General features: G+C 36.8%; 1 long non-coding RNA gene across 1 annotated transcript; it reads left to right on the forward strand.

Annotated features, from left to right (window-relative positions):
* Window positions 1-1430: 1430 nt before the first annotated feature.
* LOC130681420 (uncharacterized) lies at window positions 1431-14337 on the forward strand. The gene is made up of 3 exons (XR_008994562.1): window positions 1431-1580; window positions 12177-12262; window positions 13573-14337. It is a non-coding gene; the product is annotated as an uncharacterized LOC130681420 (long non-coding RNA).
* The last annotated feature ends 10689 nt before the right edge of the window (window positions 14338-25026 follow it).

Genomic DNA, 25026 nt, shown 5'->3' on the forward strand with positions numbered 1-25026 from the left:
TGAATAGAAACTGTTATTGAGTCTAGGCTTCAATTAATCAACCAAACTGTCACTACTTGCTCATCAAACCTTACATGAATCTAGAATCACAATGAGAACACCCATGGTTTAATGCAAAGAAATCTAACCTTGTGTTCCATCATATTTGACTATCATAATCAGAAATCATCACTCATACATGTATTCCCCAGATTTTTATTGATATGTATTAGCATGGTCTTATAAACCCTTTTGGCATATTCATTATCTTTTTCCTGGATAGCATGTGTGCCAAATCCTTTCTTCCTCCAGGACATTCTAGGATCTGATATTTTTTATGAATCTGGAGGGAGTGATGAGTGGTAGAACTTGATTTGGAAATAGGGATAAGAGGCCTTCCTTGGGGCATGACTAAGGAAAGAGTTTAATCAAAGAGATGCAGTTTACTTAGACATGTGGGGAGGTGGCTGCTTCTGTCATCAGTGGCTTAGATGGCTTTGGGAGAAAGTGCTTCTTAGACTTGTCTACGTCTGCCAAAATGTTCCCATTTCAGGCCTAAGGATCGCGTGCCTTTCCAACTGGTGCCTATCTTGGTATAGAAGATTTGGTGAGTCAGGCATTTAACTGGCTTGCAATTTTGCAAGTCACACAATTAGATTTGGGGCTTTATCCTCAGTCATTGTGGCATGTGGAACAACGGCCTCCAAATATGTTCCTACCCTAATGCCCAGAACTTGTGAATTTGTTACTCTACATGGCAAAAGGACTTTACAGATATGAGTAAGTTAATTATCTTGAGATGTAAGGATTATTCAGATAGGCCCACTGTAATCACAAAAATCCTGATAAATTAAAAGGGGAAGCATAAGAGTCAAGGTCAGAGTCAAGACAGATTTGAGATGCTACCGGTTGGCTTTTAGGAGGAAGAAAGCACCTGCTAACCAAAAATGGAGGTGGCCTCTACAAGCTAGAAAAGTCAAGGAAAGGTATTTTCCCTAGTCTCCAGAATGAACACGGTCCTGTTAATCCACCTTGATTTTAGACAAACAGACTTATTTCAGACTTTGGACCTCCAGATGTGTAAGATAAAAAATGATTGCTGTTTCAAGCCATTTGTGAGGAAAATAGAGCCACTATTGCCAGAATGCTTGTCTGATGCACTGTGCATGCACCTTAATGGCTCATACCTGTACCCACTGCACAGGTGCAGTGTTGTCTCAGGCTTATGGAACACTTGGCCCACTGCGCAGGCGCATGCTTGCACTCGGGCTGGCAATGAGCCACTATTATCTGTGGTGGTATAAAAAGGTGACCTCTAGCCACGGTGCATGGGTTCGTGGATGTGGCTGTAATTCCAGTGCTCCATCTGTCACTGCAAGAATAAAGCTTGGTGTGAACCCTTCTTACAAAGCTCCACTGTCGTGTTTTGGTCTTGCAGAATCCAGCGTGAACCTGCCAGGAGATCCTGCACTACACCATTACATTTGTGGTAATCTGTTGCAACAGCACAACGAAACCATACAGCTGTGCTTTCCTGCCTGGATTATTTTCAAATCACCACAGAAGCTTTCATGACTTCCAAAAGCACTTTGAGTTGAGAGGTGAGGTCTCTGAGCTAATCACTTTCATTTTGTCCACTTGACAGTCCAGTGAGGGAGGGCTCTCTGCTCTCCCTTACAGTCTTTGTTGGTGCCCTTTTACCACAGCAGTCATATTATCAGCTATTTGATGATCCAAAGCCTTGCTCTCCGCTGGACTTTACCCCACACCACTGCTGTGATATTCCAAGGAATCACCATGCCCACAGGCCAGGCATTTCTCATGACCCACTGCTGTTGGACAAGGGAGTCACTCTTGTGTTCTCCAAATAACATTCTTATCATTTAATCCCATTTTGCAGATTTTTTCCCCCTAGGGTCCCTCCTGATACCAAATATGTGCCATTCCAGGGCCCAGCAAAAATAGAATTTATTCCAAATGTTTCAGATGGGCTGTGTTAAGGGACAACACATTGAGAAGTAATAGAAATATCAGGAAGCTGTGTTTGGTTGGATGAAGGGACCAGGGGAGAGAAAATGGACAACGGAGTTCAACAAAGGCTGGGAATACAAAGAATGGGCCAGGTATCGGTCAGCTGGTCCTCTGGACTGATGCAGAGGAATTTGAGGGTGAAATGCAGTCAGCCTCTCTCTTTTCCCACCCTCAGATCTCCAGGGCTTGCTCCCTATTGGCCAAATTTAACCAGAATGAAGCTAGCAATTGAGTCTAAAAGATGCATCCCACAGACACGAGCCTTCGAGGACACAGAGAAAGGGCAGTGAAGAGGAGTCAAAGGATCAGAGGCATATGTAGAATAACTAGCATAAAATATAAACGTTATCATTTAGGATCCTCACAGTAACTAATTAAATAAAAATAACCATGGATGTTGTAAATATAGTGCTACTGAGAGACTGTGACTCAAAGGGTTATGGGGGTTTGAGAGGAGACAGACTATGGGAACTTTACGCTTTGTTTAATAGTATCCAGTATTACTGAAAACTTTAAAAAATTTTCATGAATGACATTTAAAATGAATAAAATAGATAATACAAAGGAGAACTCCAGTGTTGTAAAATATTCTGAAAAACAACAAAAAGCTTAGAGAAGGTAAATTAAAATTGTATGAAATTCCATTACCCAAAGAAAATTATCGTTGACATTTTAATGTATTCATTCATTCATTTTTTTCTCCATTCAGATATGTGTATATGTGTTCCTATGTATGATATATTCATGCATATACATATTTCTTTATGAATTTTAAACTTAATATGCTTTATCCGATTTAAAATATTGTTTGAAAATAAATTTTAATGGCCATATAGTGTTCTGATACATACATACACACATATCATATATATGTATATAATGTATATGTCCTGTATTATATACATGTATACAGACATAGAGATTACTTTAAAATTTCCAGTATTATAAATAATGCTGCAGCAAATTCCCTTGTACATAAATACTTGTGTATATTCCATTGTTTCCTTAGGGTAAATCCCCACATTTATTTGTAATCTCTGAATCTTCAATTCCTTGTGATCATTAATTACTGGATTAAAGTAGTGGGTGTTTTCTTCTGTTCTGCTTCCGCCACTTCACAAAGCGGCCTTTTCTATCCGCCCCCTCTTCCCATGTCCTCAAGGACGTCAGGGTCAGTGCCTCCTCCGCGCATCTCTTCGCACTGTTCTTCCTGGCCTTTCTCATAGCACTGACCTGGAGCAGCCATCTGGTCTGGTCGGGTCTGATGGCCAGTGCTGGCCTGGCTTGTCTTGACTGGCCTGTCTCACATGTTTTCTCAGGGAAACTGATCTCTTTAGAGCTTTCTGTTCAGAATCTATCTTTCAAAGGGGCATGAAAGGATTTCTGGGCACAGTGCCAGTGAGAAGTATGTCACACAGACAGACGAGATCTCCCTACTGCCACCTCCTCCCATCCTTAATTTTTCCCACAAAAACTTCCTGCTTTTCCACAGTTATGAGACAAGTGGCAAAACTGTCCTGTTTAATATGCAAGAGCTAGTTCACAATCAGAGAGCTATTTAAATGATTTAACTCCTTCTTGGCCATTGATGCTGAAAAATCACATGGGGAAAAAACCCTATGTATCATATACTGTAAATTTATTCCTATGAGAGTTGGTCTTTCAAATGATAAAAGAAATTGAAGATAGTGCAATTCTGTTATATTCTAGACTTTGGGTCTCAACCTCATTCAAGGCAGTTTTCTCAGCAATTTTAATTGATCTTTTTCATACATTCAAGCATGAGAAAAGATGTATGGTTATTTCTAGGGCCTGGTCAATTAATCAACAACTTGCCTGTTGCATGGAATTTACGGTAAGAGAAAGCTTACTTATATTGATGGATCATCCTTCCTTAGGACCCATGAAGACACTGTATGCATGGAGGTCACCCCTCAGCACCTGGGGGCCTCCCCTGACAGGTGGCGCAGTGACCTTTGTTGGAGCAGAGGACCAAAAAGTCATTGTGCACTGTAAGGGGTGGCTGGACCGGAACTGCTGAGGACTTTTATTTGCAAATTCCTTAATGTGCACATCCTGCAATGAAATTTACAAATGCTGCAGAAGATGTATTCCCTTGTATATAGTTATTTCAAATTTATACAGATACTCACGACCTCATGTTTTCCTGATTCACTGCAACAGCTTTTCTTTTCATGCATGAGGGAACGTGTGTTTGTTTTTGAATCCCAGAAAATGTTAATTAATTTTATATTATATAAATGTTCATTACGTTTTACATTTCTACTTAAAACAGGAAATAGAAATTGGCTATCTGAAGGGTACATATTGTTATGGGCTTAGGTTAACAGTATTAATATGAGGGTATAAAATAACAAATAACTAATAAACTTACCAGTTCCAGTCACAGTTGAAGGATTTGCTAGACATGTGAAATCTGGCTTGTTACTCTTTCAGTTTCCTTGTTCGTAAAATTGGAGTAATAACAGTCACTTGCCTCATAGGATTGCTGTAATTATGCAAAGAGATAATGCTGTAAAATTCTTAGTTCACTAGCTGGCTCCTAGTGATCCTATACAAATATTATTGGTATTATTTCTTCTTTATTATGCTTTCATAATTACATTGCGATTAAACTTCTACATATCAATGTGCTTTCCAGTATCTCAACCCACACGAGACTGTACAATCTTTTATCAGTTCTGTGTTTACCTTATTACTTACCTGATTACCAACACTAATAATAACTAATATGGATTGTTTTTCAGCTTAAAGGGCATTTCTGTATTTTACTTGATCTTTACTACAACTAAATGAGCCAGAAATTATAAGTTCTAGTTCCCATTAATAAATAACTACTGGGGTTTTTAAAAAGTGCATTTATTCATTCATAACTTTTAAGGCTTTTATTACTAATACCTTTTGTACTATTTTATGACCTTTGCTGACATTGCAAGGAAGGAAGTGGCAACACCAATATCTGAACTCTGTACTTGTGTTTCCAAATCCAATACTCTCCGTTGCCTGTTAAGTAACACTTCGGCCATCCCAAACTTCCCAACCATCTATAACCATCTATATATCATCACCATTTGAAGTAGTGTCAATTCATTTATCAAATTTAGCATGGATTGTTCATAAACTCCCCCAGACAGTGAGATCCTAATAATTTCAAAACATCTCACAACATGATTTCTCAGCTTCCAGAGGTTCTATGTTTTCATAAAATGCTTCAAATCTCTATGACAAAAATTGTAATTGGATTAAACTGGTCCTTCATGTTTTGGTTTGAGTGAATATGTAGTATGCCAGATATAGACAATAAAACAGGTGGGATAGAAAAGGCCAGGATGTGGAAAGAGTGGTGTTATTTTAGATCTGAAGAAAGTGAGTGAAAGGGCCAGGCAAAAATCTGAGAAGATTTTGCTGGCTGATGGAATGGCAAATGCACAGGCTCTGAGAATCTGCAAGAGTGGGAAGAGCAGTGTGTCAGGAGCAGAATGCACGAGGGAGACTTCTAGATCAGTTCAAAGGGTCACATAGGAGGAGCAGATTTTGTGGGGTCTTGGGAGCATTGGGAGGATTTTGTTTTTCTCTCTGAGTTGTGAAGTCTTGGATGGCTTTGGGCTGAGGAGCTTTAAAAGATGAGAGCAAGGGTAAAAGGGGAGGCTGCTGCCTCCCCAGAGGTGACTTCCCCACACGTCAAGGCGTTTGTAACATAGATCTGCTTTTCTAACAATTTTAGAAAATTAAATTTTAGAAATTTTAACAAATAGTTGGTGGACCGAAAGCTGGCCTTCTCGACCTTTTAGAAGAGTTATGGGATCAACCGTCTGTGCCTTAGAGAGCTCCTAGATCTGTAAAACAGGACTCACACTACTTGCTAAATTAACGATTTCCTTACTTTTTAAATACTTTGTCTCTTTTTGCTGTTTGCTTGGTCTACTGAGACCATTATTAGTAAACACACACATATACCTTTGTGTGCATTATATACACACTTAAAAAGTAAATATATGTATTTTTTGTACCAGCAATATATGATAATCTCATAGCAAACAGCAAGGCAATTAGAAATTCTCAAGTATTGCAACATCCAACTGCAAGCCCTTGGAGAGTAGAAACCACATCCACCCAATCTTTATATCCCTCTATCTACAGGAAAGATCTTTGTACAAGAGCTCCTTTCAAAAGTTATGAAAATCCTTTCATTAGTGTGCTAATAAAATCTAATAATAATAGTAGTAATAATAATGATTCAATTTTATATTGGGGCCTTCCCAGGTCACTGTGATTCTCTTTTTTTTATAAACTACCTCCAGTCCATGCAGACACTCTATCCCACATCCCATTGCCCCGTTATGTTTGGGCAGAGCATAACCTTGTCTTATCTTTATAAATAAGTGGTCCAGGAGGGAATATTAAAGGGCTACCAAAAGTTTTTCCCTAATATTCAGAATTAAGACCAAGGCTTGATCTGCAACATGGAAGATTATGATCCACCTGCCTTCTGGATGAGAGAAGCAAAGGAAGTTAATTTGCTTAGAGAGAAAACATGAGAGCCCCAATATAAAATTCAATCATTATTATTACTATTATTATTAGATTTTATTAGCACATCCTATAGCAGATGTGCAGGGGTTGTAAGGAGTTTGGACACTATCATTTTATATTTCTAGAAACTTCAGAGGCATTGACTTATTCCAAGAGAATTTTTGTGTCCTTATGTTGAATGATCACTTTGTAGGTCAGCTAGCTCTAGTTAGTTTCAGTTACTTGTCTTAGTTAACATAACTTTTCATTTTTCTGATAATGCATTTAAACATTATTAGGCCTAGCAAGACTGATTTAATGATAGATGTAACACACAAGATTAAACCACACTTCACTAAAGTCCAAAAGATTTGATTTATTATTCTTTTTAATTAAGAGACTATTTCAAATGTATGAATGGGCAATTATAACAATAGTACTGATGATTTACAAAGACATCTTGGTTATTGTCCAACATTTTGTCCTTGTCTTTTTACAGATTAGTTTTTAAATAAAAATTCTGATCTTATGAAAAGATTTCAAATATTATGCCTTTCTATGAATAGTTATCCTATTTGAATGTTAATAAAATCTGTCTGCATTGTAGGTAAAAAGAACCCAAACATGTAAACATCAAAATGTTAATTTATAATTAAAGTTATAAGTGGTTTAAAGTCTAAAGTGAAGTAATAAGACCAAGGCTTTTTTACTAGTTTATGACATCTTCATTTTAGTGAGGTTTAAATCAAGGCCTAACAATATTTGGAATTGTAAGTTACAAACACACAAAAGTCTACTCCTAGAGATCAGGAGTCTAACATTTGTTCTGTAGTTAAAAGGTTGCAAGCAGTTTCTGTGCACGTTTTTGTCTAGACTTATAAAAACTTTCAATAAAGCCACGGAGACATTCAATTGCTTCCTGTCTCATGGAAAAAGCTGTAGAACCCAAGTCATGCTGCCTGTTGTAAAGAGATGTCAGAACTTGGGGCCTTTCTTTCAGTGTTTCATGTGAACCAAAGAAAGGAAACCGGGAACTTGTACTCAACTCAAGAGATCTATTCTCTATAATTTGATTATTGTAACTTTTGTCTGTGATATAGTTTAAATTAATATAGTCTTGGAGTTAAGATAACATTTATATCATTGCAACATTAAAAGCAAATTACAGACATAAGAGAATTATTTCTGTATCTTAGAAGTTTTCATTTGTTGTACTTAATGATTTTAGTTTGCTGGAATAGTCACAGTAGTCATGAGATGCTCATGTCTTAATAGTTAACAGGATTGGTTAATATGCTAATTTAAAAATGGCCAGATGAACAGAGTTTAAAACTGTTGTCTTCGCTTCCTCTTTGATCTCCAATCAAAACAATGTTGGGAGTGAGGATATAACAGGTTACAGAAGGACTCCTGAAACAGGCCTAGGTGTAAGGGATGAAAACATAAGGATCTGTTTCAAAAGAAGAAAAAACCTTAAACCTGGAGGAATTTTTAGGTTAAGAACAAGGGCAGGTACAGAATCTGAATATAAAAATTTTAAATCAGGAAAGCAAGAATAGCACAACATGCAAAATTAATAAAGCTGGTTCCTCATTCAACTGCTGGATCAGGGTAAGAATTTTTAGATGGATAGATGTGTACATGACAACTAAATATCTTAATCCAGATCCAGTTTTCCAGCAAGTGCCTCAGGACAGACAAGCAGGATCAGTAGTAGGAATCTCAGTACGAGCATGGTTCAGACAGATCATAGCTGTGATCACTAAGATGTGTAGGCAGTTCAAACATGTCTGAGAATGTGATCGCAGTTGAGTCCTTTCTGTTCCTTGGCCTGGTGGGTACAAATGAATTGGCAGGACAGTCCTTACCAGTCAGCTATGTACCATAACTAAATGGCTTCCCTTCTCCTCTGCACTCTAAAATCTATGGGAAAAAATTGTATTTAATACATACATTAAAACAAAATTACTAAAATTCACTAAATAATTTTTCAAAATACTTGAGTGCCAAATATGTAGAAGTCATTGTGTTGGGAATTATATAATAAGATTCAGGCAAATCCATTATGTGCAATGACGATGCTGGAAGATGAAACAGACATTTATACCAGTCACCTAAGGCACCTGATCAGTGCAGAGGTAGAGAAAAGCCCATCAATGAAACATCCGAGAGGCTAGCCTCAGAGTTCCAAGTGAACACTAGAATTCCATGGAGGGAAGACTGCAGCGTGACTGTGATGGGATGGCCCACACCAGCTCTATGGACAAATCTTCTGAGTTTGTCACCAGTTGTCACCCTGAGATTGTATCTACAAAGTCAATAATGTTTGCTTAGTAGCAGATTCAATGTTTCTAACCATTTATTAAAGTGCCTGAAAGTGGCAGGTAATAAATCATTTCTTACCAAGTGGTCTCACCCCCTTTATAATTAATGAAGACTTATAGGCTTAATTAAGCTGCTACTAAGAGTAATCTTAGAAATTCTGACATTTTACAATGACATCAGATTATAAAATCTAAAAGGGATTTTTTTCCTCTTCACAGACTTTTGACATGTTTTACTTCTGTGACTCAGAAAATAACAGTGAGAAAAAAACTTTTCACATGCTAAAGACTATTAAAAACTTTAATTCAAATTATGATAATAAAATTACTAAAATGAAATTATTGACTTATTCATCAGAATTCACATCCTACAAAAGAGCAGTTTGTATATCATTACCTATAGGAGTTTTCATTGCTTTAAATTGAGTAACTAATTCAAATAAAAGTTTTTCTACACAATATATTTCAAATATGAAAACATGAGACTGTTATAATACAAGCATTGTGTTATATAATTTTTAATAATCATTTTTTATATGTTATATGTAAATTTCTTATTCTTTTAACACTTACATAACTAAAAATTAAAAATTAAGTAAAATGAAACTATAAAAACAGAAATGTGAAACTGTTAACATTAATTTGGTATAACTAATGATGACAGTGTGCTTCATATAAACTGCATTTTACAAGGGGATGAAATGCTGATTGCTCCTATGTGGATATTCTGAGTTCCACATACCTAAAAGAGCATGTGTGTAATGAGTAAATTCTCATATCTTTCCCTCTTCAAATTTCTTTTGAACTTGTGAAATGCACTGTAGTGTGCTGATGTCACTTAAATATTACTTAGCAAAAACATGTCATTGTATTAGGTTCTTGCCTATTCTTTCATTGTTAGTGTCACTTGTCATCTGCTCAATAATACATCAAAAAAGCAAATCTGTGCATTAAAATCCCACAGAAGTAATGTTGGGGGATAGAAAATGTCAGAAAAGGTGACCCCACAGGAGCAGCCAGTGAGGTAGACCAGAATCCTGAGAGAGTGATGTTCCAGAGGCCAAGGCTGTTTCAAGCAGTGAACAATGATGCCAAATATTGCTAAGACATTGCAAAAGAGAAAAAATGAGAACTGACCACTGGATATGTAATAAGGAGGTAATATGGCAAACTCACAGAAATCTAGTCAGCTCTTTTGATGCAGACAATACCCATCATGGTTGGTGTCTGCAGTTTGCTCACCCACTTTATTCAACATGTCCTCTTAGCTTCCCAAAAGTGTGGGGTCTTTAATCTCAGTTCTCACTGGTTTATTGTGAAGGATGCAAATGAATGGCTAGGTGAAGAGGTACATAGGGTGAGGTCCAGGAGGTCTTGAGTACAGGAGATTCTGTTCCCGGAATTCGTGTGTGCCACCCTCCAGGTAGGAGGTTATGTTTACTTGTCTAGAGTTTGGTCCAGCTGAGGGGAACATTATGGCTAGAAGCTTAGATAAGGCCCCTCTGGCTTCTACTCCAGGGGGTCAGTCAACTGAAGGTAAAGAGTAGGAGCTGAATTACATTGGACAGACATACTCCACCACAGTAACCTGCTGGACAGACAACCCCAGCTCTCTGCTACTGATCTCATCTCTTGCCCTGTATAGTTTACAATTTTCTGTCTCCACCGTGGCATCAGTTACCTTACGTGTATGCAAAACATCCAAGGCTGGGTATAATTATAAAAAAACAAAGCACACTTATTACTGATGTCTAGAATCCCCTGTGAACAATGTATCCCAAAATTATTTCCCAGGAGGTCTGATTACATGGTATTTGTCAGCTTAAGGAAGTTATAAAGGTCCAGAGAATGGCTGTGAGCTCTGAAGGCTCTGACACAGATGAAACCCATATTTTCACCACACCATACAGTGAATTAAGGACTCAAGAATGATGTGTAAGACAGAATCCCAGTAAATTAATTTGCAGGGATAAGTCACAGCCATGTCAACTTGCTTGGATGGGCCCTCCCAATGTCTATTTTTCTGACATGGCCCTTAAATAGAAAAACATGCTTGTTATCTTTCTAGAATCCCAATATTCCATTGGCTAATATTAAACACAGGAGGTAACAGCATATGCCCAAGAGTGGTTAAGTTCATCTTTCCTTCCTATTATGTAGATTTCTTGGCTTCTCATGAAGTCTTACATGACAATAAGAATGTAGAGATAAACAAGGAACAGGAAAAGTTAAACTCACAGAAACATAGTAGAAAAGTGGAAGAAAGCTGGAGGGTGGGGAAATAGGGAGTGATTAGTAAAAGAGTATAAACTTGCTGTTATAAGATGAATAAGGTCTGAGGATATAATATATAACATGGTAGCTACAGTTGAGAACACTGTATTATATAACTAAAATTTGCTAAGAGAGTAGAACTTAAATTTGTCCTCCTTGCCCCCCACCTCAAACCCTGCCAAAGATAATTATGTGAGGTAATGGATGTGTTTATTAAATTCATTGTGGGAATCCTTTCACAATGTATACGTATATCAAATCATCACATAATACTCTTTAAATGTCTAACAGTTTTATCAATTATATCCCAATAAGGCTGAAGAAAAAAGAGTGCGGGTTCAAAAGTATTTTTTTTAAAGTGTAAATGAAGAATACTTTTTATTTTATAAATGGTTACCTATTTTCCCTCTATTAAGAAAGGAAACTAATTCTGGTATTTAATTTAGTTACACTAATTGCCTTATAAAGATATATTTTATTGTTCAAAAATTAACTTTGGACTAAGCATTCTTGTGGACTTCAAGACAATATCAATAAAATTCAGTGACATGTTTATTTTGGCAAGCTAAAAATCTTTATGTGTCTATTGGAAGCCATTGTTATTTGTTTCTCTCATTTTTCAAAGCTAACCCTCAGAGTCTACCTAAAACAGTATCTTTCATTTTTCTCAACTTTTATTTATCTAGCAAAACCCATAGCAAAGTAATGAAGTGGTTGTGGTTGAATGGTATTGAAGAATTAATAAGAATAGTTACCATTTATTAAGAATGAAATGCTAAACACTTCACATGACTCACAAAATTTCCACAACAACCTTAATCCATTTGAAAATTGAAGAAACTGAAGTTCAAGTGGTTTAGCCTAAGATTACACAGCCAGGAAGTGACTAAGCAGGGGACTGGACCAGCTTTAATTAACTCTTGGTTCTTTTCCTAATTATTAAATCATTGATTCTCAAATTTGGTAAATTTTACTCCTTAAAGAAAAAGTAAGATTATGATTTCTGGATAACGAATACAAACCTCCCTTTTGCAGTGTCAACTAGGACACGGACCTCTACATAATGTCACTGAGACTTACGGTCTGCGTCTAAGTTAAAAGATGAAGACTGCGTCATGAAGGTAAACTAAGTTTTGTCCCAAATTAGTCTAGTTTCCTCTGATTTTAATTTAGTGGCATTTGTAGTAATTCCCATCCTTCAATCATTAGAAAAGAAGGAGAAGAAAGAAAGAAAAGCAGTGAAGGGAGAGGAGGGAGGTGACCAAGCAAAAGGAAGGAAGTTCAAGACTGGATAATAACCCTACCCCCACTGTCTCCCTCTGTCCATGTATTTTCAGTGAAACATAGCAATATATATATAAAATTATTTAGATTTCTATATTTCTTGAATATTTTTAGATGCAAAATTTATACTGTATAAATTTTCCCTGGTGAAATTTGATGCATGTCCTATTGTCTTAGAGTAAAACAACTGTTGTTGCAAATTTGTATGGGCAGATAGGCCACTCAGAAATGAAAAGAATGTGCTATTTTCTTAGGCAACAAATCCATCCTGTGCTTCAACAGATGTGAGTACAAGAACTGACACATTTATGGAGGTGGAGACTGGCAGGATGGTTGCCAGGGGCTAGAGGGAGGGGGAAACAGGGGGGTGTTAGTTGAAGGGTACAACGTTTCAGTTACACAGGGTAAGTGAGGCAGAGGGAATCTACTCTACCTCACAGTGCCTATTGTATGTTGGGCCTAAAACTCACTAAGAGTTCTTATCACCAAAATAACTGATAATAAATAAGGACGGTGGGAGGAAACTTTTGGAGGTGAGGGATATGTTTATGGCATAGCCTGTGGTGATGGTTTCACAGGTGTATGCTCCAAACTCATCAAGTTGTAGACTTTTTATGTTCAGCTTTTTTAGTTGGTTACATCTCAATAAAGTGGTTAAATTTTAAAAATAGGAATAATCCCAAACTCAAATCTCAGTCTGGAAATAAGTCTTGCTTAGGATAAGCAGAGACCTACCAAGTATTCTGAGACTGCAGGATGCTGGAATGTTTACACAGCAACCTCTAATGTGACAGCCACTACTCTGAGGGCCCAGGAAAGGTCATGGTTCTCCAGAGGGGAAGTGCACCACCTGTGTGCAGAGCTTCTCTCCGATGCCTCGCAGTCCCTCAGCTGCCTCCAGCGCCCTCGCCATCCTCTGCTCTGCTGTCTTCTGTCTGTCAGGCTTCTAGGCTCAGACCCTCACCAGCTTCATTTTATAAACTTGGATAATCACAGGAAATGATTGTAACATGGTGGAGAGGGTTATGGGGTGGGGGGGGGGGAAGGTTTGAGAAGGCAAAATTTGAGAGTCAGATTTGGCAATGTCCAGGATGTAAGTGTTTTGGATTTTATTAATCTTATTTATTTACATTTGTTTTCATCTCAGCACTACTCTTTCCCCCTGCAATAACCTCCAGATGACATCTTCTGACAAAGTTGGTGGCCTCCGAAATCAAAGCCATATCAGTGGACTCTGAAGTCACATTATTTAATGACTTAATCTTCACAAAGGCAATTCACTGAAGGGGATTTTTGGTGGAGGATACTATAAATGGGGTACTAAATAAGATACTGTGATAAGAGACATTTATTTACTCACAGTGATCTGTTGATTTTTTTAATGCATTTCTTCAATTGAGTAGACAAATAAGAAATTATGTACATGTTTCCAACTGTTCATATTCCAGCTGGGAATTGTGTTGTAACAGTCAACAACACATTAGCAAATTGATTTAACCTTCTGTTAAATTAGCAAATTGATTGAACTGGTTATGCTATTTGTTATATGCATGCAAAGACTAAGTAAAATGCTGTCTTACATTTAAGTATTTGTAAATGAAGAGGGATAGTTTTTCTCTTAAGAATTAAAACACTATTCAAAACTCTGTCAAACTACAACTGGTTGTTGTCTAATGTGAACTAAGAGACTTAAAGCCAAGAACTTAAAGATCAGATTAATTGGATCTGTGTAACCAAATATTGGAGCACATTACCTATGTGGTTAAGGTGTATGACTTGAAATTATCATAACTTTCAACTTTTTATCCATAATGTTGAAATGAGATAGGGAAAATTAGACCAGCTAAATATCATTCTACTGCATCTATATATTATGAACATGTAGATAAGCCTATATTGAAGAGCTATTCTAGTTTAGACAAACCTTTATTGAAAATAAAATAATATTTTGTTACTACCTTGTTTCACATTTTATTTTCTTGCTTAGAGTCTTTAATGCCCCATTCATTAAACCACTAGAGGAAAATAGAGAACAGCCAATTTTTTGTTCACCAGCTTAGATACTCCATTAGGATGCCCTGCATGTATTTCCTGAGTAAATCCTCAGAGGGACCTAGATAGAAAAGTAATTATTCCTAATTTTTCAGATGAGGAAACTGAAGCACAAGAAGAAGAAAAACATACTTATCTTTATCACTAACAAGCCTAAGATTTGGAAATAGAAATCAGCTCTGTATGACCCCAACAATAGTGATCCTTTCTATAGTAAAATCTTACTTTAAAAATCTCTAGTCAAAATTTATTCCCATGATTAAAAAAACATCTCAACACCTCAACATAAAGTGGCATTCAATACCCTCCTTTATTCAGCAGCTTTCATATTTTTCTACTCACATCTCACTACTTTTCTTCACTCACCTCATCACCAATTCAGTATGAACGACTTTACATTTCCTTTCCAGGTCCAGTTCTTTTCTTTCTCTGTTTAATGGTGCATACTATTCATACCCACTTTAATTTTTTTCTCTCTTTCTTTATATTTTTTGAAATCCTACATATCCAAGTCTTAGGATAAATGCCACCTCTTCTATAAACCTCCCCCTCATCTTTCCTGGCAAACCCTCATAAATCATTGCTTACACCTCTGGTTTGGAACTCAGGCAATCTGATCCTATGTTGCAGCTATTTGTGGATCTGTCTTAGCTCCTTTATCAGACTCCTGGAGGGAAGAGACTCATCTGTATATTTTCCACAGTGCCTGACACAGTTCTTGGTGCATAATAAAGATTCAATAATTATCTCTTGAATGAGTGAATTAAAGTGATAGACAACTAAAGAGAATCTTAGATTTTACACTTTATTAGTGAGGTCCCTTTGTTATAGATTCTCATAGAACTTTTCAGAACTGTTGAGGTGAAATTTGTTCACAATAGAATCTCCAACTGTTATTCCCAGGATAGGTTCTGGAATAGTAATATGTAAAGCTCTCTTGTAAGCATGTGAAAAGCATTCCAAAATGTCAAAGATCCTGGATTTAAAAACAATGATGATGACATTAATATGGAAAACACATGCAGTAATTAAGGATATATATGTATGTGTGCATGCAATATGTTAGAATTTTGTTATTGGGTTGATACACCTCCTTACCAAAGAATAGAAATCATTTGTGACATGGACTGTTAAGATAATTTGTCAGTAACACATGCACTGCTACAAGTTATAAAAGTAAAAAAACGTATATTGTAAATTAAGGCACCCATGGGTCATTCAACTCAGCCAGCAATACACCTGAATAAAAAAGGAGAGCAGGACTTAATCTTCAAGCCTGTCATTTATTTCTTTCACACAAAAAGTATGGGACACAGGTGGCCAGAAGTCAAAGATTTTACTCTGCTTGCATGCTTCATAAGGCACAGTACAAATGTATGAGACCTGCTGGGTGAAATCAAAAAGTCACTAGAATGGGGCATAGTTTTAGTGACCCAGGTCAAAGGCCATACTGCTTTTGGTGTTTTACAAATGTTTGACAGGTTAAATACCCACCTCCCAGGAATAATGGATAACCCGTGGAGCTAAAAGTACTTATAAGCATTAAAGCTTCACTCAGAATTCTTCTTAGAAGGATGTAGGTCACTTAAAGATTACTAATATGGTTACAATTATTTTTTCCTATTGTCAAAAAATTACACTGTGGATAATACCCCTGAGTGTAACTGAAGGTCACCCAATATGAAGACTAGAAAAATAAAAAAAGTAAAGAGCAGAAAAAAAGCAGCAGTTTTCACCCAGACCTGTCCTTCCTTGAAATGTGGAATTACCGTTTCAGCATTATTTTCATATTTTGCTGTGTTTTTTTCTTGGATGTAGTGTCAGTTTATCACCAATCTGCATAAATTATTTTGCTGTTATTCAGCACTTTTTCACAGTTCAATCTCTCTAGAAAATTGACATGTTATAAAGATATGTTTTATCTTTAACTCTGTGGGAAGTATTAAGACAATAATGTATGAGAAAATACTTCATTCATAGTGTAAAATGATTTGATATTAAGGCAGTATTATTATTTAATAAAGTATTTCTTTATCCTTATTTGATCTCTTTGGGAAAATATGTTGACAAAACTAATTTGTGTTGTAATATGCCTCTCCCATTTTTAGTGTTCTTCTACAATTTGAAAATAATAATTTACTTTCCTTTGTGGCTTTATGTAAACCAATGGTTGAAATTATTATGAGTCAGAATCACCTGGAGGGCTTGTGAAACAGATTGCTGGGCTCCACCCCAGAATGTTTTATTCATTAGGTCTGGGTGGGGTCTAAGCCCTGGCATTTCTAATAAATGTCCAAAGGATGCTACTATTGAAGGTCTACAGATCACACAGTGGGAACCAACGATCTAAACAATGTGCCACATAAGCACATGACAGTGAAAGAATTCTTGTAATCAGCATATGGTCACATATGCTAATACTGTGTATCTTATAGATTTAATAGTTACACTCTCTTCAATTTCCAGTTTCATCTGGGTGTTTTATCAAAACATTTGTCTTTTTTCCCAAGCTATATATCACCATCAACATTGTTTCCTTTAGATATGATCCTTAGAAGATCAAAAAAAATTTTTAAAGAATTATTTATTAATTTTCCTGAATTCTGATAAATTTGATATCAGTATCCTCATTGTTATTATTTTTTGACATCAGAGATAGTGTTATATTCATACCAGACAGATTATGACTGAAAACTCAAGCCATTCACTTCTAAATTAAACAATGTTTGTCTGTTTGTGCTCTCACAGAGTAATGACTTTTCAGGATTTTACTATGTATAATTTCTTTTTCATCAGCAGTGGTAGGAGCCACCTTTGCCTCTGATGCCTTCATTTTATATTGGTTATTGTCCATTTTATTTTTCATAAGGCAATGTCTTTGTCACATAGATTTTATATATCTTCATACTAATTCCAGGTTATTTTAGTTTTGACATATAATATGAGAAAGTCTTGGAGGATCTTACAAAATCACTTAACCTTTCATATTCACTTCAGCAGAGGTGAATTGAGTCAACTGACAGTATCAGACTTTCTATACCAGAACTTATTAATGCTGTTCCATGCAGAGATCAGCAGAAAGAAGATGGGCACCTATGGATTCAGAATATGAATGAATCACTCAGCCCTTAGCATCACACCAAAATGCTGCAATCAGTATTCCTACCACTTTGCAGGGGCAGAGGTTTATCCTTTATCCGCCTTTGATTATGTAGTTTTCTTTGAGGCTATTTTTATGATTTTTTTTCTTTTCTTAGGAAAGACATAGAACAAAATAAGTAATAGTCTTGGGGCCCATAATTTTCCTATTTATAGGAATTCATTCTTATTCTCACCTTTCCTCACTGTAGATGAAAAGTTAAAGTTGTTGGCTATTTTTTCAATAATTATTCATGTATAGGATACTGATTTGCTAACTTCTTTTAGGTTTCTATTTATGCACACACATAAACACCACACACAGGGTTTTCATTCTTAAAAAACAAATGGGGAAGGGTGAGTAACAGTCAAGTAAAGGATACCATCAATATGAAAACACATGCTAATGATACTAGGTGGTGCTTAACTTTGTTATTTAACGATCTCTCAAAACATAAACGTGACATCTGTTTTCAGATTCTCAAGCTCATTTTTATTTCTATTATTCATCTAATTATATGCATATATACATTATGTACACACACATATATACATATATACACACACATATATATTTATCTATACTATAGTATATGCACATATTATATGTGTGTGTGTATGTCCAAGGGGTGGAAAGAATAGAGCCAATATAGAGAAAGCATTATGTAGGGAAAATGTATGAGTATGAGAAGTTGTGAAAACAAAACAAACAAAACAAAAAGAAATGGCAGAAAGATTGAATGAGTATTTTTTCTCCATTTTCTTCTGGAGATGTTCTCAAATATGACTGACTGTAGGGAAGGACACACTCAGGGTCTATCCTGGTTCCCTCAGACTCACTTTGCTCCTCTCACTCAGGCTTTCATCTATTTTACCAAAATGTGTAGGTAAAGTCCTGCTATAATTTGTAGCAGAGCGTAAAAGAATCAACTGACATTTCTTTATTTCTTTGATATTTAAATAATTTTTGCATTGATCTCTTAGCTTCTTCTTCACTACTACCGTGACTGTGAATTTATTTAATTTCATCTCCCAAATGGTTTATATTTTAAAGCTTATACAGTATGTTAGGAAGTTCTCTTTATAAGTGAAGCAATTCACAGTGTAAGTAAGCAGGGAGGGAAATGGTAGTTATGCAGAAAGGTGTGGTGTGTTTGTGTGTGAGTGAATGTGTGGGGAGGTGAATTACACTGACAGAAAGTTAGGAAATGACTGCTTATGAGAGAATCTCAGTCTTAGGGTAAGCTCCACTCTGAAAACATGATCATTTTTCATGGCTAATATATATATTGATGCTTACATATAAATGCTTAACTCAAATGCACTCCATTCTTCATATTATCATTTTTTCACTCATGCTTATTGAATCTTTTCCTTCATTAGGTTACAAAGCTTGATTTCTTTTCTTCTGAAAAATACTATATACAATACTATACATATGGGATCTAAGCAACAAATCTTGACCCACTGAAATATTGTCCCTTTTCAATCTTACAGTTGCATTCTCTAAAGGGGTAGCAGATAGGGTTTGATATCAGATATCTAGGTGTCCTCAGCCAAAAAAAATAACATAAGGAGTAATGTTATAATTCACACCATGGAATTTCTGTCTTGCTTTCACCCATCTTCTTGTTTGTAGACATCTAAGCAGATGGAGATCTTTCTCCAAAACTTGAAAGTTAATGTGAAAACTGACTTAAAAATACAGTAATGGTTTTTAAGTTAGTATTTCTAAGACAAAAAAGGGAAGCATTTTTATCTAACATATGACTTGATATGGTATTTTCTAATACAGAAGTTTCCCATGAATGAATAAATGAGATTTGCAATTTCACAATATATCCTTTCATAAATCAGCTCCCCAAACATGGATTCTACTTTTCAAAATTAAGATAAGGAAAAAAAATCTGGCTAAGTAGGAAGCATATTGATTAATTTTGTTCCTGTGTAATATTCTGAAATATTGCTCACTGAGGTATGAATACCCAACTTTTTAGTTACTTTCTCTTTTTTTCCCCCTGCTTTATGGGTTGCTATGAAAGAATGCAGGCTTTGAACAGCTGAGGAAAACAGAGAGAACTATAGTGACATCAAGCAAAGACCAAGATACGGTCAAAACCGTGGGAATCAACCCACCATGTATTCTGTCTACTTCCCGGTGAGCTGTTAACTCCTAAATGCATTTTACTAAGCCAGCTCCCTCCCATTGCTTGTCAGAAAAGCAAGATCCAGTTTATTTCAGAAAGATATGAGTTTGTAAGACTTATATTTTTATCTATAATGTAAAGTTGATGACACTTTCACTTATAACATTGAAAGTAACCTGGAGTTAGGCAGATAAGCCAAAAGAGGAAAGGAATTTGCACTCAAGCTATACTGACACATTCAGGCACAGCAGCAGAAACAAGGTGAAGGCCAAGAGCACCTGCCCCTGGTAGAACTGTTGACATCAGCAAATCCCCTATCTTGGCAGAAATAAAAGCTCTCCTGCTCGGTGAGGACCCCTTAAACCCTGCCTGAGTCCTCCTACTATGTTTTATGCACGAGTCCTGCCTCTGTACCTTTGGGTTTCTGTGCGACCCGCTGCCGTGTGGGCAGTCTCCTATCCATGCGAATTCTGATGCAACTTCATCTGTTACTTGAGATAATGTAATGGAGACTCTTCGTTACAACTGTGGCTGTGTTCATTCATTTAGTTGCCAGTGGTTACTATAAACAAGGGGTCAGTATACTGCTAAATTGCATGTTTTTACCCAAAATGGTGGACTACACTAACAGGTTAGTGTACCAAAGACAAATCAGAGTCCTTTTAAAAATTCTAATTATGAATGTATTTTAAATGGTTTTCAGGTTTAAAATGTAATAATTACCGGTTACAACATTGGACCAGTCCTGTGAATATTTTATGTCTACATGAGACTTTCAGAGCTTGATTGAAATATCTTATTATCAAAGATTAAACTGTTTGCACTTATTATGATGAGGTGAATTCTTCGAAGTGAGGACCTCAACAAACCACAAAGAAAGTAAAAGACCATTGATGTTGAAGAGGAAAGATTAAACTCAGCAGTTATTACATGGGGTTGTTAAACCCAGAATTGGGTGGCTTGAGCCCAGAAAGGTTGGCTCAGCAACTCTAACTAAAAGGTACAATTTTCTTCTGTCTCAGTTTCAGTGTCACACCTTGTTAATGGTGAGACTATTGAACTCCTGAGCACCGTAGGGCACAAAAATGTGTATTCTTCAGGTCAGGAGGGAGAAAAGGTCCTAATGGCCCCCTTTCACAAGCCTTGAATGGGATGGCTTTAGAGTCATACTTCTAGCCCTTTCACCCAAAGAAAGCTGCCTGGCATTGCAGTTAAGAATATAGGCTTTTGGCTCCTGCTTGGATGGGCTGACCAGCTCTGCCATACAGTGATTGTGTGGCTTCAAAACTGTCTCCACTTCCATATCAAAAAACATGTAGCCAAGAAAGCAGCCTACTTTCTAGGGTTAAATAGGGATTGAAAGAGGTAAACATAAATAAGAAGTATCTGATACACAGTGAACATTGCCTAAATGTTAGCTAAAAGTACTATGAGAGAAAAGAAATTCTTTCTACCAGTTATCCATCTATCTCCTATTCATCACCCATCTACCTTTTACATTGTTACAAAAGGCACTCAATGTGGACATAGTAATTCTACCAAAAGAAAACATATATGTTCCTGGGAGTCACTGGGGTGCTCAGGAATTTGTGGTAGCCACCTAAATTGGATGCTATCCAGGCTACACTTTGCCCTAGAAATGGTCTTTGCATGCCCTAATGGGAAGGCCATGCAGAGACAGGAACAAGTCTTCATAAGATAAGTAAATTACAACTTCCTCAGCCTATGCAAAGCTGGCAGTTTTCTCCTCAGTAGGGTGGATTTTATTTATTGAGCAGCATCATCTGGATTTGTAAGATATCATACAAATTGTTTTGTTAGGTCTGTACTTCTCACCAGTTCTGGGGAGGGCTGACATGACATGTGATACTAAGGGAGGAAAATGAAATCAGAAAATCCAAAAGCAGTTATAGCTTGAGTAACATATAAGCCCATTAAACGCTGAAGTGAGTGAGAAGCAGGCAGATGATTCTGCTTGGTGGGAATCATGACTAAGTGCAGTCTCACATAGGCATGGTGCAGTGCATCTGGATGGATGACTTTGGGTATCAAGTGGACATACAGTACTGAAATAAGCAAGCCCAGATGGCTGGATTTGCGTTAAGAGCCACACTATAGATCCTCATCAGTTAGCTGTGGTAGGTACTATTACTGCTTGTGTACCATCCTAAAATGTCTTCTTGTGCTTACTTTTCCTTCTTCCACTGCATCCCACTGATAATCCATCACAAAAGCAGCCTGACCATTTCTCTCTGTCTTGCCTCAGTGAACTCAGACTTCCCTTGACCGTTAACCCCTCACTGGAATGCACACGGCCTGTATGCCTTTCTGGGCTCCTATTCATCTCTCCCAGTGAGCCTCCCTTCCCGGCACGGAGCTGCAAAGCAGTGTCTTCTATCTGCTTAATGCCGAGCATGACCTGGGCAGTTTGGTCTGGTTTCGGAGACCACAGCGAACCAACAGCACACAACTCACTTTCATTCCACAAGCCTGTGGGAGCCCAGAGACATAAGAAGCCTTTCTGCTAGGCTGAACACAGAGCCTGGCATTTGGAAACAAATATTCCTTCCTGAATTCCTCAATACGTTTTATAGTCAAGCTAGAGACATTGTGGGTCAGAATAATCTAAGGATGAAAGTAATCGGAAGTTATCTTGAATGCGTGAGCACGCTTCTCTTTCATACACCAGCTGTTTTCTTTCTGTTGAAAGTTCACTGGATAGAAGATCAGCCTGTGTTTATTATGCAGCAGCAAGGAAGTATGTCTATTCTGCAAGAACCTACAAAGCCTTTCCAAGAAGACAGGAAGAATGATTCATCATGAGTTCAGACAAATTTTGGGGGCACTGATAATATCACACCCTTAAATCTGGGCATATTTTTCTTTATACAGCATTTAAAAGTATTTCATGTCTGCTAGTTCTCAATATCAGAATGTGGCAAAATTGTTAAAATAGCATTGCTAGGAGTACAAACATAACTTTAACAAACATTTTTAAATGGTATTACAGGATTTGTGATAAACATTAATATATATGGTTTCTGAATTTACACATTTGAGAATAAAATTGGATTGTTCTTAGTAGAAGGTATTCTTAGTAGGATCATTAGCTTTAAAAATCAAGATTAGGGAGACATAATCTTGATAAAGGAAAAAATGTTGTTCAATATTTACTTATTCAAAACAGGTCGACTGCTCTTTAGTGTCTCAAGAATCAAATTAGACTTCTTGGTGTGGTTTTTAAGACTCTTCATAACTGGACCTAAACCCACTCCAGTAAAAGAGTAAATTAACCCATATTAAAACACCCAAATATTCTTGCATCTTTTTTACTGTTCTGTCTCAAATTCCCCTTTCTATCACTTTTGCATATTAAAATTCTAACCACCTACTGAGGATACTCTTTTCTTTTCATTTTACTTTTTTTTAAATTTTGGTATCATTAATATACAGTTACATGAGCACGACTGGGGTTACTAGATTTCCCCCATTCTCAAGTACCCACCACATACCCCATTACAGTCACTGTCCATCAGCGTAGCAAGATGCTATAGTCGCTACTTATCTTCTCTGTGCTGTACTGCCTTCCCCGTGCCCACCCACTACATTATATGTGCTAATTGTAAAGTCCCTTATACCCCTTCTCCATCCCTTCCCACCCATCCTCCCCAGTCCCTTTCCCTTTGGTAACTGTTAGTCCATTCTTGGGTTCTGTGAGTCTGTTGTTTTGTTCCTTCAATTTTTGCTTTGTTCTTATACTCCACAGATGGGTGAAATCATTTGGTACTTGTCTTTCTCCACCTGGCTTATTTCATTGAGCATAATACCCTCTAGGTCCATCCATGTTGTTGCAAATGGTAGGATTTGTTTTCTTCTTATGGCTGAATAATATTCCATTGTGTATATGTACCACATCTTCTTTATCCATTCATCTACTGATGGACACTTAGGTTGCTTCCATTTCTTGGCTATTGTAAATAGTGCTATGCTAAACATAGGGGTGCATATGTCTTTTTCAAACTGGGCTCCTGCATTCTTAGGGTAAATTCCTGAGAGTGGAATGCATGGGTCAAATAGTATTTCTATTTTTAGTTTTTTGAGGAACCTCCATACTGCTTTCCACAATGGTTGAACTAGTTTACATTCCCACCAGCAGTGTAGGAGGGTTCCCCTTTCTCCACATCCTTGCCAACATTTGTTGTTTGTCTTTTGGATGTTGGCCATCCTAACTGGTGTGAGGTGATATCTCATTGTGGTTTTAATTTGCATTTCTCTGATGATTAGTGATGTGCGCATATTTTCATGTGCCTGTTTGTCATCTGAATTTCTTCTTTGGAGAACTGTCTGTTCAGCTCCTCTGCCCATTTTTCAATTGGATTACCTGCTTTTGTTTGTTGACACATGTGAGTGCTTCATATATATTTTGGATATCAACACCTTATCGTATATGTCATTTATGAATATATTCTCCCATACTGTAGGATGCCTTTTTGTTCTACTGATTGTGTCCTTTGCTGTACAGAAGCTTTTCAGCTTGATATAGTCCCACTTGTTCATTTTTGCTTTTGTTTCCTTTGCCTGGGGAGATATGTTCATGAAGAAGTTGCTCACGTTTATATTCAAGAGAGTTTTGCCTATGTTTTTTTCTAAGAGTTTTATGGTTTCATGACTTACATTCAGGTCTTTGATCTATTTCGAGTTTACTTTTGGGTATGGCGTTAGTAATCCAGTTTCATTCTCTTACATGTAGTTGTCCCATTTTGCCAATACCAGCTGTTGAAAAGGCTGTCATCTTCCCATTGTATATCCATGGCTCCTCTATCATATATTAATTAACCATATATACTTGTGTTAATATCCAGACTCTATTCTGTTCCATTGGTCTATGGGTCTGTTCTTGTGCCAGTACCAAATTGTCTTGATTACTGTAGCTTTGTTGTAGAGCTTGAAGTTGGGAAGCATGATCCCCCCTGCTTTATTCTTCCTTCTCGGGATTGCTTTGGCTATTCGGGGTCTTTTATGGTTCCACATGAATTTTAGAACAATTTGTTCCAGTTCATTGAAGAATGCTTTAATTATTTTGATAGGGATTGCACTGAATCTGTAGATTGTTTTAGGCAGGATGGCCATTTTGAGAATATTAATTCTTCCTACCCAAGAGCATGGGATGAATTTTCATTTATTAGTGTACTCTTCAATTTCTCTTAAGAGTGTCTTGTAGTTTTTGGGGTATAGGTCTTTCACTTCTTTGATTAGATTTATTC

This window comes from Manis pentadactyla, chromosome 17, assembly GCF_030020395.1.
Source record: "Manis pentadactyla isolate mManPen7 chromosome 17, mManPen7.hap1, whole genome shotgun sequence".
Lineage (NCBI taxonomy): Eukaryota > Metazoa > Chordata > Mammalia > Pholidota > Manidae > Manis > Manis pentadactyla.